This window comes from Hirundo rustica, chromosome 3, assembly GCF_015227805.2.
Source record: "Hirundo rustica isolate bHirRus1 chromosome 3, bHirRus1.pri.v3, whole genome shotgun sequence".
Lineage (NCBI taxonomy): Eukaryota > Metazoa > Chordata > Aves > Passeriformes > Hirundinidae > Hirundo > Hirundo rustica.
In genome coordinates, this window is record NC_053452.1 from 55,737,744 (window position 1) to 55,753,667 (window position 15,924).

The window sequence follows — 15,924 nt, forward strand, 5'->3', positions numbered from 1 at the left end:
CTCCCCACACCAAAAAAAAAAAAAAAAAAAAGAATTACCCTAGAGAATGGGTAATTACAAATGCAAAGCTTAAGGACATGAACGCAGCAAAAAGTTCAATACTGAAATTCTTTCTACTTCCAGTGATAAGTGGAAGGGGACTAGCAAAGTCAAATCCTACAAAATGTATTTTCTTTAAACATTCAAATTTGGATTTAGCTCTACAATAGAATTCATTTTATCAAAGATATTCACAAATAGAAATGTGAAAGTGTTCTCTTACAGGCTGGGTAACCACTATACTTTCAGATAAAACTAGAAAGAAAACTGTATAGAATATGCACAAAATTAAGAAAGATGTATCACTGTGCAAGTACAAATTTGTTCCAATACATAATATCCTGGTTCTTTGCTGGCCATGAGGATGGAAAAGTATGCAAGGAGATACACGTTCTGAAAAATCATTGAAATTGAAGGTCAAACCAGCACTTCCAGGCTTTTAAAAAATCTTTATTAAAAAAAAAAAAAAAAAAAAAGAGACACAACCCCCAAAATATTGATATTACTAGAATTATGTATCTGTCTACTTTAAGAAAACATGGAATACTTCACAGAAAGCATTGCTTGAGAGGCTTTCCAGCATACTAAATGGTGAGTGTATCGTCACTAAATCTGCCCATACAGCTCCATTACAGTAGTACATTTGATTTATTCTACTGACATGGTTGTGATAAAACTGTCTGGAAGAAAAATGGGACTGATAATAATGAGTTAAAAAACCCATGGTTTAAACTGTTTAACATAATTTTTCTCTGCTGCAGTACACCTCTCTGTCCTGTTTACACACATGCACATGCTTGGTGAGTTGAAATGTTTATTCCTTCCAGCTGGGATACAGGAACCTCTGAAGCAGATACTTTCTTCCAGTCTAGCAAAGAGGAGTGTCTCCAGAAAAGAAAATACTAAGTCAGCGCGGTGGGTTGACCCTAGCTGGGCACCAAATGTCCACCAAAGCAACTCAGCCACTCCTCTCCTCAGCTGAGCAGGGGAGAGAAATATTATGGAAGGGTGATGAGTTGAGATAAGCACAGGGAGAGATCATTCACCTGTCACCGTCACAGGCAAAACTGACTCAGCTTAGGAAAATTATTTTAATTTAGCACTAATCAAATCAGAGTAGGATAAGGAGAAATAAATCCACATCTTAGAAACACCTTCTCCCCACCCCTCTCTTCTTCCTGGACTTAACTTTGTTCAGGATTTTGTCTCCCTCCTTCCCCTGAGCAGCACAGGGTATCAGGGAATGGGGAACTGTAGTCAGTTCATCACACAATGTCTCTGCCACTCTCTCCTCATGGGGAGCATGCCTCATGCTCTTCCCATTCTCTGGTGCTGAGTTATCCCATGGAGACAGTCCTCCTTGAACTTCTCCAGCATGACTCCTTCCCACGGGCTGCAGTTCTTCATGAATTACTCCACCATGGGTCCCTCACACAGGGTGCAGGCCTTCTGGAACAAACTGCTCGAGGATGGATCCCCCACAGGGTCACAAAACCAGCCACCAAATCTGCTCCAGTGTGGGCTTGCCATGGGGTCACAGCCTCCTTCTTGCATCCGTCTGCTCTGGTGCGTGTCTTCCACAGGCTGCAGGTGGATCTCTATGGATCTCCGTGGGCTGCAGTGGAACAGCTGCCTCACCATGGTCTGCACCAAGGGCTGCAAGGTCTGCTCCAGCACCCAGAGCATGTCCCAGCCCCTCCTTCTTCACTGACCTTGGTGTCTGCAGAGTTGTTTTTCCTTAGATATTGTCACTCCTCCCTCCAGCTGCAAGGATGCAGGCTTTCCCCCCCTGCTTCTTAAATATCTTGTCCCAGAGGAGCTACTACCACTGCTGATGGGCTCAGCCTTGGCCAGTGGTGAGTCCATATTGGAGTCAGCCTCACTGACTTCACTGACTCAGTCACTGGGAAGCATCTGGAAGCTTCTCACAGAAGCCACCCCTGTAGTACCCTGCTACCAAAAACTTGCCACACAAACCAAATAAAATCAGTTTGTTGCAAACAAGAAGAGTAACAACAGCAGATGAATGCTAGGATTCCCAGAAAAGCACAGGGGGGAAGAGTGCTTCTACATGAAAAGCTTAAACATCATCACATGAAATGCATACTAAATATTTCTCTTAGTTTCTAGCAAAGAACCACAAAATACGAAGAACACACTCAGCACTTTTAGCTACCAACAGTATCACCAAAGAATGTGTATCACTCCTATGTGTTGTGTCTTGCTGGCAGGCAGGTAAGTGACTCAATTGTTCAAGAGAAGTTATGGTGTGACCACTAAAAAACTGAGAGAAAACATACTTCTTAAGTCATGTTCCTCACTGCTCAACATGCAATTAAAAGCAGGCACAGAGCACACAGATGGGACAGTTGGCTTGAAAAACAAACACACGCAGCATATCCAAGAGCTCTGTGTGCCTCCGGGAATGTTTCTTCCCATGTTGATGCAGTGATATACATAGAAGTGGTGAATGTGGAAGTTATTCATGTGTTTGTGAGCAGTGAGGTACAATGGAAACTCATCATCTAGCAGATGTGTGAGACAATAATAATCTCTGCTGCAATCCCAGCCAAGAATCCAAAGGAAATCAACTGGAAAACATCAACATCAACCATCCGGCAATTCATTTGCCATAAAGAAGCCATCAGCAAATGCAAATGTCACTTATCTCTCTTCTTCTGTTTAATTAATGAAGAAGCCTTAATTACTTTCATGTCAGAGATGCTCTTACCAGTTTAGCTGCTCACTGCAAAGGCAAAATCATCATGAGGAGAGAGTAGGAACTGAGGATCCTGTTTCTTTATTCATAGTTCTCTTTTCATAATGCATCAGAACTTGTTCCATTTCAGACTGCTCTCAGTAATTTAAAAAAATGCCAAATAACCATCACAAGCATGTCAAGTGTTATGGAGTGTCAAGCACTGTGTAGGTGGTGTAACCACCTCTTTTTTCAAACTATGGCAAGAAGGAGTGTTTCCACCTGCCGCTCCAAAGACAATGATAAATTGAATAAAAAATCCTTCTAAATCTACGTGAAAAGACAACACAGAAGAATTAAATGTACTCAGTCTCTCACTCAAAGACACACTAAGACCACTGCAGGGCATCATTTTCCGATCTGTGAGCAGCAGCACCTCTGTGCACTGCTTGGTAACTATCCTCAGCTGTACGAGAGAGAGGAAGTCACAAGTTTTGTCAGAATCAGGTAAGGGAATTGCACCCAGGCATGTCTCAGCTAAGGTAAGATACTTGATTAACAGTTAGCAGCAGTGAGTCTTTCCTGATATCCCTGACTTCCCCTGATCCACTTACCACATCACCAAACATTCACTATAACAAACAGATTTTGACTCTAAAGGCCATGGTAAAGCCAGTCCCATAGGGCGTGGCTGAACTGGGCTGAAATGTGTCTGTAATCAACAAGGGTTAGTAACTAATGCTCAGAAAATTACCATTTCTGGTGGTGTGCAAGCCATGCTGCACTCAAGCAGCTGAGCAGAGGACTAAACTTTAGCTCTCAACATATAAAACCTGGCATAGGAAATGGAAGCTCAGGAGCAAGGATTTTAATGAATTATTCAGCTGGTGATGGGGAAAAGAGGATGAGGCTATACAGCTTGTGAATAACATCAAATAGCTATGTTTAAAGAAAGAATGAGCATGCTGGGGTAATCTAATTTTGGAAAATGCAGATCTATAACCTATACAGTAACCTTAGGCTTTCACAATAAATTCAAGGAAAGAAAAACCAGAAATGTGAAATAAATGGAATATAACATATATATATTATGGGTAAGCATATTGTGTCAAACTAATCTGACATCTGCCCTTAATAAAATATTTTTTAAAGACAAAAATATAGGATAAAAATAATATTCTGGAAACTTAGTTAAAAACAAACAAAACACAAAACAAACAAACCAACCCCCCACCACCAAAAAAAAAACCCAAAACAAAACAAAACACAACAAAAAACCCCCCAAGAACCTTTTACAATATCCCAAGGGAAATTTTTAGCCAAAATGAAAAGGATAGGAATTAAAACAAGACAGACCTGGCTAGCAGGTAAGGTAAGAATAGATTGAGGTGTGAATTAACTCCTAGGCCTGGGAAAGGCTAGATGGTCCAAGGTGGGTTTGGGGACTAATTTTATTTGATATTTTCATTATTTGTCTCAGTGAAGAAAGTAAAATACTAAGTGTTCCAATTAAATGTTTGAATCATTCAAGGTTAATACTAAAAATTATTTAGGAGCAGGATTGGAGATGCATAAAGGAGATGTAGATGACCTTGAAGATGAAGGCACAGTCACAGAATGAAATCACATGAAAGAGAGTTTCAGGGACCTGTAAGAACCATTGCTTCTATAACTCATGAGTGGGAAACATGAAAGAAAAATGTGAAAGTGTGGAGAAGGGGTTGACAACATATAGTTGTAAGCTAGAGCTACTTAAGCAATGGCCAAGGCCAGCAGATGCTGATCAGTCATTATGCTGGCCAGGAATATGTCCATGCTGGCAATTAGAAGACTGGCTTTCAACCATCACACAAATAAATTTTGGGAGCAGACTTACTGTGATTGGGATACGCAAAGCAACCACACGGAGATGAGAGATTTTCGCAGGGCAGAGCATTCCTCTGAGCGAGCTCAAGGCTGAGTCCCAGGCCGAGAACCCCTCTGCCTGTTTATTTCTTACTTTTTATACATTTGTGGGTCTGGCAGTGGATTGGCTTTTGGAGTTATCACCTCCCAGCCGAATGGCCAGACCAGCTGTCAGTTACAATTGTTTTCAGGTTAGAAATATGCAAACAAAGGACAGATAATGAAAAACAAAGGATTTGTTTATGTTACATGTGTGAGAAAAAGTGAAAACTGCTCCTAATATTGTACAGTAGCTAAAAGGTCTGACTCCATTTTATGAACAATCAAAAGGCTTTAAAAAACTCAGAAAAACCAGAGGGACAACTTACCTAGGCACAAAGAATGCAAACAATATACTTTAAAATGGAATAGGATAAATGTATCAATAGAGTTGTCCAAAGCCATAACAAACAGAGGATTGGACATGCTGAGTCTGGAAATTCCTTCCCATCCTGGGTTTGTCTATCACCAGCATAGCACAAATAGTACACAGATACATACACACATAATACAGGTACACAGGTTAAAATAGCAAAAAACCTCTGCCTCTTCAGTAGAGCACAAGAAATACTTTAAGTGTCATTAATACTGGTGCTTAAAGATCCTGGCAAATAATGTTTTTGACTAAGAGAATATTTATATCACAAGTGCACGTGGGTTATGAGCCCCAACAGTTGTCCTACCCCAGTTCTTCCTGACTCCAGCTCTGATGCTCATTAACAACTCCACTGTAACAAACGGATCTTTTTTTTTTTGTAGTTCTCTGGCACTTGAAAGGGAAAGAGGACTCTCACTTCCTGTCCTCTCTGCTGCAGTTTTTAATCTGCAGTAGTTAGATGCTGTAGATATACTGGCACTCAAGAAGTTATCATGGGCTTGGCCTAGTTTGCTAAAGACTGATATCCTGACCCCAGATCAGAACAACTGACAGCATTTTTTCAACACTGGTATTTTCCAGTGATTTCAGACAGATGATGCAAAACAGCAATAAAGTGGGTATCAACTTACTTCTGAGAATAGTAATATGAATTTTAGCTTGAAAAAATAAGATCCACAACTGCAAAGGACTGCAGGAGGTCCAGACTGTCCACAAAAAGAATGTATTTAATATTTTCACTAATTCCCAAATGTTCTAGAAACCGCCAATAAAAACACAACACAGCTGATCTTCAGCATGTAAGTTATTCTCCCACTCCCTGTTACAGAGAGTTTCCATAATTGGCTGTATGGTTTATCTGGAAATGAGATACTACATTTGGGTAATAAAGTTAAGCCAGGTGTTTGGAAAGATGCATTTTTCATTGTTGTGCACATTCTTCAGACCGATCAGTTAATTATAAGCTTACAGTTCTCATATTCTTCTAGCCAATGTTACTATCAAGAGAAAAGTAAACTTCCAAGAGAAGATAACAAATATTCCCAAAATCCCAGGTGCAAATAATACCAAAGTCTGAGCCAGCTCTCAGAAAGGAACAAAGCTTTGGTGGTCTTCATACCTTCAGACTTACTGAAAAACAGGGAGTGGTAGGTGGACCATTCCAGCACTGCCTGGAGAAGAGACATATCAGCATAATGAGCTCTAAAAATGCACCCTCAGAGATCAGCACTCATAACTTCAGTTAAACAGTTCAGCCTGGCAGGTAACATGCGTGTGCCTTTACACAACCAAATATATTTCAGGTTTTCAACAGTATATTTACTCTTTTGTAATCAAATTGAAAAACTAGATCTGTAAGCATTTCCTCCTCTATCCTTTTCCTTTCTGAAAAACTTCAAGAAATGTCTTTCAAAAAGTAACAGTTGATCCAAAAGAATTTATTGAATGGCTTTCAAGAGATATTCTCACAATCTCTGTTAAAGAAGGCATCCAAGTTTCACCAGAGAGATGAAGAGTTCTGGGTTCACTAGTTCACCTATGAATAACTTGTATGTCTTGCTTATGCGAGGATAAGCCTTTTCAGTTCTTTGGCTCATGTTATCCCCTGAGATCTACACAGAAGGGGCACCCACAAGTTTGTATATATGACAGAGCCCACACAATCTCTACAGCCCTTTAGATTTTTCTCTAGGTTGCAAAAACCACAATAACTATGGTCAGGAAGAAGAAAAGATAGAAGATTCCATGGAAGAGTCATTAACTGTCCCACAATGGCCATTTGCACTGGAAAAATTGCTAGTAAAAGTGAGGAGAGTCTAGAAGATGAAGTTGTGGGGATACACCTAGGTAAAATTAGTGAAGTTGTGATACAAGAGGACGCTGAAGTTCCTGCTCCAGGGTTTCCGTCATGAAGGCCCACATCTAGGTAAGCATCAAGAGGTGTTTGGAGACATAGAATTCTTCAAGACCTTCGAATAAGAGCAGGTGTTTTTCTCTAAACAATCCTTGGCCAGAGAAAGATTATTAAAAATTTGGTGATAAGTCAGCAGAGGAAAAATTCAAAGACCGTGGCATAAGAATGGTCCAGTTCGAGTAACAAGTGGAGATCTGATTTCCACCTAGGAAAAGTGGACTGAAAGGTCCTACTTTACCTCATTATTCATTTATTTCCTCTGCATGTCAGTGTCAAATAAATAATCAGTTTTTTGCATTCTTACATCCTACTAGTACAGGCCTCAACATATGAAAAATGGCTGCTACACAATGAGCTTATTCATGAGGAGTTTTTATGGTCACATTTGATTTCTAGGCTGAAAACTGTCTCTAGGTAACTTTTGCATTAAGAAAACAGATTTTTAAGAGAAGGTAGGTAGATTGCAGCCACAGATGAGAAATGTCCATTGAAACACACTACATTCTCTACCACTTCAAGCTGAAAGCCAAAGCAATTTGGTTCACTTTTTATCGTCACTAACACACGGATTTGGGCAAAAGACTGAGGTGCCATGGACCCCAAGTGCAGATTCTTATTAATCTCCAATTAAGTGAGTGCTCTTGTTAACTCAACTCATGGAATCTCTGTAAGTTTTTAACTATTACACAGTCCCAGTCCATTTTTTTTCCCCACAGTTGGTACTAACAGCGTTCAGTCCAATGCTGGAGTAAATCCAAATTTATTTGTAGGCAATAATTCTGGTTACTAATTGTGCAGTGATTTACAGCTTTCATGCTGCTTTAACCAACAGTTAAAGAGATAGTGAAACACTAAATTTATTATCAAATCAAAACTGCCTTTCTCTTTTTGCCTAGGAAATTTTCAAGTTTTTCTGAAAGCTTTTGAACTAACTTTAGATAACAGCTAGCTCAAATTCTCATTGCTAACTGACTGTGACTTGAATCTACTAGTAAAAGTCACTTCAGCCTCTAGAAAACTGAACATGTTAGAAAAACACAAATAAAATTAACTGAATTTAGTAATTCAAAAATTATTAAATCTCTGTAAGATATTTTGACTTTTATCAGTTTTTAGTGGTCTGGATGTTTTGTAACCTATTTTGGACTGGTGAGAAGGTATACTCTCAGGTTAGCTTCAGGGCTGCAACAACTGACCCCTTGGTGTAACTGGACACTCATTCAGGAATCCTTTCCATATGTTAAAATCTGGAAAGAAAATTAGTATACAGCTGTTGCAACATCAGATTTCCTAGACAGGATTCTTGAATACAGAATTCCTAGAGGTCTGTCACTAAGTAGACTAATTGTTACCAAACAAGACATGCAATTACAGACCAGCCAAGAAGATTCCCTCCATGGCCCCTCTCAGCCATATGTTTTGGCTTCAGGGAGCAAACTATGAAGCATCAGAAGGTGCTTTACATGCTTCCCAATGTACAATGCAACCAGGCAGCTTCTATTTGCATATGTGATACGGCCTAGACAAAGAGAAATTCCTGCTTCTGGCTAGGATCTGAAATGATCAAGTAGGACAAGTCTTTCTCCTTTGTTCTCACTCTTGAGTGAGGAAAGTGACACTTCTTTTAACATTCCACATTTTCAAGTATAGAAAAAGGCAGTATGTTCATGCAGATATTCTTGTATCATAGAGCTTTCTTGAGACGTTTTGGGCGAACATGCTGAACAGTGGCTTCACTCCAATCAGCCACCTACTTGTACAAGTTTGACTTTCTATAGGTTGCTTTATGCTCTCTTATTATTTTTTTTTCTAAATATCTACAGAAACATCCATTTTGATGCTGGAGCAGAGTCCTTTAGATTCCTTTGTCCCTTAACAGCTCATGGTGAGGCAAAGTGTTTTGACTCATTAGCTAATTCAGTAATCTAGAGGAGATATAAATTAGCAACATAATAGGAAATAGCTGCCTGCACTCCTGTAGCAATAGCTGAATAGCCCCTGCATCTCAGTGGTGTGTTTATTTAACACAATTATTTAACATTCTAAACTTTCTCTGCCCAAGTATCTGCCAGTTGGGCAGCTGTTCAGCCTTTTCAGTTTGAAGTTTGACACTTCACATCAGCTTCGCAGACTGTTACCTAAATGCATTTATTTCCTAAGTGCCTAACAAATGTCTTCTTCTGTGCAGTCTCACTGGAGGCTAGTGTTAGTAACAGCTAATGCATCACCCTTCTATTCCAGTTCATCAGGGGCAGATGTGTGGCTGCAGCACGAAGGAGGAAGACACAGCAGAGCCCAGGCTGGGTCCTCTACACCACCATCCTCTCTACATCAGCGAAGGCTGCAACCCACTGCTGCCATTAGGTCTTCCAGGCTACAGCTGCTGGACATGCAAGGGTGCTGTCAGGGGTCCCTCTCCTTGTTTTTGCTGCTCCTGCGGGATTACTCACACGGGAGGCTTTGGCTGACCTCAGAGATCACTTGCAGTGAGGAGAGCTCGAAGACAAATGGAGCTAGCCCTGCCCAGGTTCCAAGTTACCAAACAAGACATGCAATTACAGACCAGCCAAGAAGTACCACTTCAGCAGTACATTTTCTTCTCCATCTTAGATTTATTGGCACAAAAGTTATGAAAACAGAAAGGAAAAAGGAGAGGAAAAGTTACTTCATAGTTCACAAGAGTTTGTGGCTAGCTTAGACAGCTATTATCATTACTCAACCTACCTTAGCTCTGTGAAACACAGAACATCTGCGGTTTGATGTGTTTTAAATCATGCCTACAGCACTGGTCTATATGTGGATATCTCTAACTTTATCATAATTAATAAACCTCCTTGCTATCCATATTGTCACTCTACAGAATTCAGTAGGAAGGGCAATATGATGATTTATGCCCACATACCACTGAACCAGAAGGTGCAGCTCTACAGGGTTTAATGAAGTTTACACCAGGAGGGAAAAAAGAACCAACAAAAAAAAAGCCCACTGACTTCACAGGGACTAAGTCATAGCAGCGTTTAGCAAAGCTGAACAAAATGCTCTTTCAGTAGGAAAGCACAACGAAGGGCATTTTATAGCATAAGCCATCTTTTAATTTGTTGCACATACATCCAGCAGAAAGCCAACAGGACAGTTTGTCAAGTGCCAGCAAGAGCTCATTAAACCACCATTCTTGGGAAACACTTGTATTGCAAAACAGGCACTAGACAACAAGTGCTCCAGTGGATCAAGCTTCTGTTTTCTCTGCATTGATCTCTACACTGCTACAGCCCCAGGTACTGTCACAGGTCAGACCTTGCCTTTTCCCAGCAATTCACATGATTGCATGAAGAAGACACTTGTGCTCAAAGCACACAAACAGCTGGGAGCAGGAGCCAACCCACCAGAACTGTCCAAGACTACTGTCAACACGCAGCCCGCCCCTTGAGCTTGCACTGATGAGCATGTCCTATCACATCTATGTGGTTTCCCACTGAATTGGGTAATAAGCAAGAAAAAGAAAGCCCAGGAGAGTCATCTATCTTCAGGCAGATAAGCAGACATGCTGCATAGACAACTACATGTCTGTGTCACAGAGAGGCTTTGCCTTACACCACACGAAACCATCAGATACCTGGTATTAGATCCAGGAGGCAAGAGGGAGCAATGTATGCAGGTCTGCACAACTAACAAAGCTCGGGGCCCATTATCTAACAGGACTGCAGCTATCCTTGGGACTTGAGAAGCTAAGAAGCAATATTCACCTCTTCTGAGCTCAAAGAAATTTCCTGTGAAAGAATAAAACTAGATTTCTTTGATACCTCTCACACAAAGCACAAGGAAGGAGATGCCCTGCAGCACAACAAAGATAATTTATTTGTTGAAATAACATCTAGACAAACAAACAGGACCTGATTTGGGCAGAACTAAACGTTATTTTAGAAAGGCTTTTCATTTAAGTTTTAGTTTTTCTTTAGTTTACTAAATGCTTTCTGCAATACATTAAAGACATTTACAAAAAACTATGGGTAAATAGCAAGGAGTGGTCTGAGCCAGTGGTCCAGGCACAGCCCCCAGCTGCCGAAGCTAGAGGCCACCTTAGAGTTGACATCCTCCTAGCTTTATCTCTTCTCTTAAGAAGGACACACAGGTTTTTCTGATATCCAGGGTAGGTTGGGGCTGAAAGAGGATGTACAGGGTGCTATGTGGAAAGGTGTGCACAGTGACGTGCAGAGAGACGGCTGGCAGCAGAGCCAACCTCTGTCTTCCTTCTTCTCCCCCAATTCAGTGGTATCTGACAAACCTGAATAGAGCCAAGTTTTCTGGAGAAGCAGTGAGTTGTAATTACACTTTACAGAGGCATCTAGAACACCTAGCAAAGTGCATTTAAAACAGGAAGTACCTTGGAACTTAATCCAAATAAATTGTTATTATTAAGGTCATTTTTTTTAATAATAATTTAGTCATATAAAATTAATCTTGTGGCCAACTGATGTGCTTTGCTTCTGTGGGTGCTTACTAAGATTAAAATCAGATACTGCACATGTCTTGGAAAACAGAAGAGCCACTTTCCATGTGAGGATTCCAACCACTGATCCTCCTCCTGAAGCACTGACACTTTGCAAAAATATCTCAATATTTAGCAGATCAGGAGCTAAAATTTAAGTGCACCTCTCCAGCCATTTGTCAGAAAGCATGAAGCCTGACTCTCTCCCGCCCTGACTCCAGCCATGCCTTGTACAGCACAAAATAACTTCAGCAGGAATGGCTCGAACCTGCATGTCCCAAACTACACTGCTGCTCAGGCATCAGTGCAAGAGGAAGGGAAGCAGACAGCAAAACCCTTGCTCCAAAGTGGCTACAGCAGTGTTCTGTGGGCGGCTCAACTGAAAGAGAGCTTTCTACCTCTGAGAGCAGATCTCCTTGCAACCAGCTCTCCCCTGGCACCTGCCTGCTCCCCGCTCCTCCTCCTCCTTACCTGGCTCTGGCCTTTGTCAGCACTCTGCACCCATCAGTTCAATTCCCTGAGAGTGTGGGGGCTGGGGAGAAAGATTTCTCCTTGATTAGCTGCAGGGGCTGCAGCAAGTGCTGCTGCCAGCACGGGGTGGGAGGAGTACTATGGGGCCAGAGGAAGAAGAGGAGGAGCAAGCCTCCTCCTTGTCAACAGCACTCAAGACTTCTTCACTGTTCCTGGGACTACGTTTCCAGAAAGATGGGCCAGACAGGAACCCAGACCCTGCAAAGAAGCTAAGCACCCTGGCCCACAGGTGAGGAGTACAACATGGAGCACAGGAACAATATGTCTATTTATTTTTTGCTTTTTAATTTTTTTCTTTCCTTTTTTTTTTTTTTTTTTGTGTGTGTGTGTGTGTGTGTGTGTGTGTTTTGTGTGGGTTTTTTGGTTGGTTGGTTGGTTGGTTTTTTGTTTTGTTTTGTTTTGTTTTGAAATGGTTTCTTTCCTATTCAACTTTCTAACCCTCAGAGATGAAAGTGTTTTATCATGGAAACTTGTTAAAAAATTTCCAACCTGCCATCCCCCAGCTTTTTACTTTTTTTTTCCTTTTCTTTTCTTTTTAATCATAGAGTTCTATTTACAAATTAGGGTTGATTTCAACAGTGTCAGCTAACCAAAAACAACAGCTTTTTTTTTTTTTTTTTTTGGCAAAACCACACTTGCTGAAGAAAAAGAAAAAATGACCAACTTTGACAGTAACATTCTGAAACGGATTTTCACACCTACTAATGCTCCTACCTCCTGCCTCATACCATAGATATGGTATATCTATAGATATATCATAAACCCACACAGCATTGCCCTAAATATAGTTTTCAATTCTTGTGCCTTCTCTATTGTTTATTCCTCAAATATCCATGCCATCTTAAAATGAGGCATGGATAATTTTTTTTTTTTTCCCCCACAGCTGTAAGAACTTCAGCCCAATTTCCTAATTTCCTCATTTTTTTAATTCTACATAAATATTTTTTTAATTTCCTTGGCACTGGAGCTTGGAGCAAATTTAGTTGCTCCACATTTATGAGTACATTTTTTAAAAGTATTTCATCTCATTTCTTTTCCAGGATAAGCTTATTACTCGCCAAGCAGCTAAGCAGCGGGAGCATAGTGGTGCCTTGTGGGAGATCAAATGATACAGCCACAGCAAGTCCAAAATACAGCTACAAGGGTAACAACCTCTTGGAGAAAATGAATCATTCTTACCAAAAATTCCCTGGGAATAATTTTCAGGAGTGACAGAATTAGTGGCTTTAGTGGCTTTGGAGAAAGTCAATCACTTCCCTTCTGTACAGTAAAAGATGCCCAGGTTAGCCACGAGGTATAATTGGGTATCCTCAACACAGCAGAATATGTAGGAAAAGGCATTCATCAGAGTTATGACAAACAGTTAACAAAAGTGTAAACAAATGTGGACAAACTATTACTGTCCAAGTTATATGAAGCCAGTGATTTTAAGTAAGTTCTGTTAAGTTCTGTTTTACTTTTGCATGGTGGTCATCACCAACCACTAGGCAGGGCATTACTGTGTGACTCAGTGCTGAAATTTTCCATTTTCTAAGCACTTTGTTAATTTTAGCTCATTAATCCTCATAGCACTCTAGATAGACAGGGTTAATTTCTAAAAACAAGGAGTCAACAGCAGAAGCATTGAAATTTTTTAACTCCTGATATGTACCTTCAGCCAAATTGAGCTTGATTTTTTAAAAAGGTCCCCCCTTCCAGCACTAATGACTTTCAAAGGTTTCACTTCAGAAGAACAGACTCAATATGGACAGGCAAATGTTAGAAATTATTTTTAATAACAGTGGCCTTAAGAGTGACTCACTCAACTCTACCCAAGTAGACAGAAAAGTATTAAACAGGGGAACCAGGGATCAGTCCCAGCTAGCAGAGGTTTAGGAAAGCCATGTCCTGCTTGAACAACCTGATCTCCTTTTATGAAGAGGTGACCCAACCAGTGGATGAGGAAAAGGCTGTGGACATAGCCAACCTGGCTTTCTGTCTTTCCATAAAGCCTTTGATAGTCTCCCCCACAGAATTCTCCTGGAGGAACTGCCAGCCCATGGCTTGGACAAGTGCACTCTTCCCTGGGTAGATGGCTGGAAAGCTGGGCCCAGAGGGTGGTGGTGGATGGAGTTCATCCAGCTGTAGGCCCGTCATGGGTGGTGTTACTCTGGGCTCAGTGCTGGGGCCAGTCCTGTCTAATACCTTTATCAATAATCTGGATGAGGGGATCAAGTGCACCCTCAGTCAGTTTGCAGTGACACCAAACTGGGTTGGAGTGTTGACCTGCTGGAGGGCAGGAAGGCTCTCCAGAGGGACCTGGACAGGCTGGATCAATGGGCTGAGGCCAGTGGTATGAGATTCAACAAGGCCAAGTTTGAAGTTCTGCGCTTGGGTCACAACAATCCCAGGCAGTGCCACAGGCTGCAGGGGAACAGCAGCTGGAAAGTGGCCTGGCAGAAAAGGGCCTGGAGGTGATGGGCAACAGCAGCTGAACATGAGGCAGCTGTGCCCAGGTGGCCAAGAAGGCCGATGGCATCCTGGCCTGGATCAGCAATGGTGTGGCCAGCAGGAGCAGGGCAGGGATTGTCCCCCTGCGCTCGGCACTGGTGAGGGCACACCTCGAGTGCTGTGATCAGTTCTGGGCCCCTCAGTACAGGGAGGACATTGAGGGGCTGGAGCGAGTCCAGAGAAGGACAACAGAGCTGGGGAAGGGTCTGGAGAGAGTCATGTGAGGTGTGGTCATATGAGGGAGCTGGGGGTGTTTAGCCTGGAGAAAAGAAGGCCCAGAGGAGACTTTGTTGCTCTCTACAATTCCCTGAAAGGAGGGTGTAGCCAGGTGGGGGAATGGCCTCTTTTCCCAGAGAACAATAACGGGACAAGAGAAAATGGTCTCAAGCTGCACCAGGGAATGTTCAGGTTGGACATCAGGAAGTATTTCTCCACTGAAAGGGCAGCTAGGCATTGGAACATGCTGCACAGAGATGTGGTGGAATCACCATCCCCACAAGTGTTCAAGGAAGAACTAGATGTGGCACTGAGCGCTATGGTTTGGTTGACATGGCAGCTTTTGGTCAAATGTTGGACTCAATGACCTTTAAGGTCTTTCCAACCCTAATGATTCTATGAATTTCCTAAAGACTGGATATGAATTTAAGAGTCCTTGGCCTCCAAATCCCTGCTTGGATCATTAAATACCCCCTCTACTAATCTAAAATCTTATTCAATTCCTGAGTAACAGGACACAGAACAGTTAAACCCTTTATGATTATCTATTAATTCAAAGTAATGCCATTTTCTTGTTTCCATTTGAACTGATCAGGTGATCAGACCCTAAGCACTGAATTCAATTAACATACAAGTTCTTCTCACGAAGCTTAATTTAGAACTATTTGTTCCCTTTCAGAATAAAATAAATCTTCCTTAACTGCTTTTTAGCATGAAAGCAAATATACTATGTACCTTTATCCACTAGTGCTTAAAATATAATACATACTACAGTAATTTCCTATTATAATGGAATATTTGCACAGGTTGCAAATTTATCCCTGAGGAATGAGGAATCTAGTGAATGGACACATACATTTATTACACTGAATACTCGAGGTAATGCTGGCTTATGATATCAAGCCAAAAAGCTTGATGATAGCCCTGATATAATTATGTAATTAATTAGCTCTATCATAATTTTTGGTTTATGACACTAACTTTTATGTGCCACTAGTCAATTTAATGGCATTTTAAATTGAAATAAGGCCCCTGAGAGAGATGCTACTTACTGAATCACAAATCTTGTATTCAGATTTCTTTTAATTTCAAAAGATGACCTAATAAAATAGCTTTATAATTAAATCCATTCTAGCAACTTCTCCTATGTGATTCTTTCTCTTCTCCCATTTTTAATTACGAAAAAAATTCCAATCAGAAAACACTTGCCATTGTAATTATATGCAAAA

The 15,924-nt window shown here is 41.1% G+C and overlaps 1 protein-coding gene across 5 annotated transcripts in view; it reads right to left on the reverse strand.

Moving 5' to 3' along the window:
- TIAM2 (TIAM Rac1 associated GEF 2) overlaps positions 1–15,924 on the reverse strand; it is a 137,413-nt gene that overhangs the window by 34,188 nt on the left and 87,301 nt on the right. Inside the window, exon 1 of one of the 5 annotated variants that reach the window (XM_040058873.1) lies at positions 11,930–12,054. The exons of 3 other annotated variants lie outside the window; for them this stretch is intronic. The gene's annotated coding sequence lies outside the window, so the exon portion shown is untranslated. Of the gene's footprint in view, positions 1–4,613; positions 4,691–11,929; positions 12,055–15,924 lie in introns of those variants that run through there. One more of the 5 variants, XM_058419877.1, reaches the window with a different exon arrangement.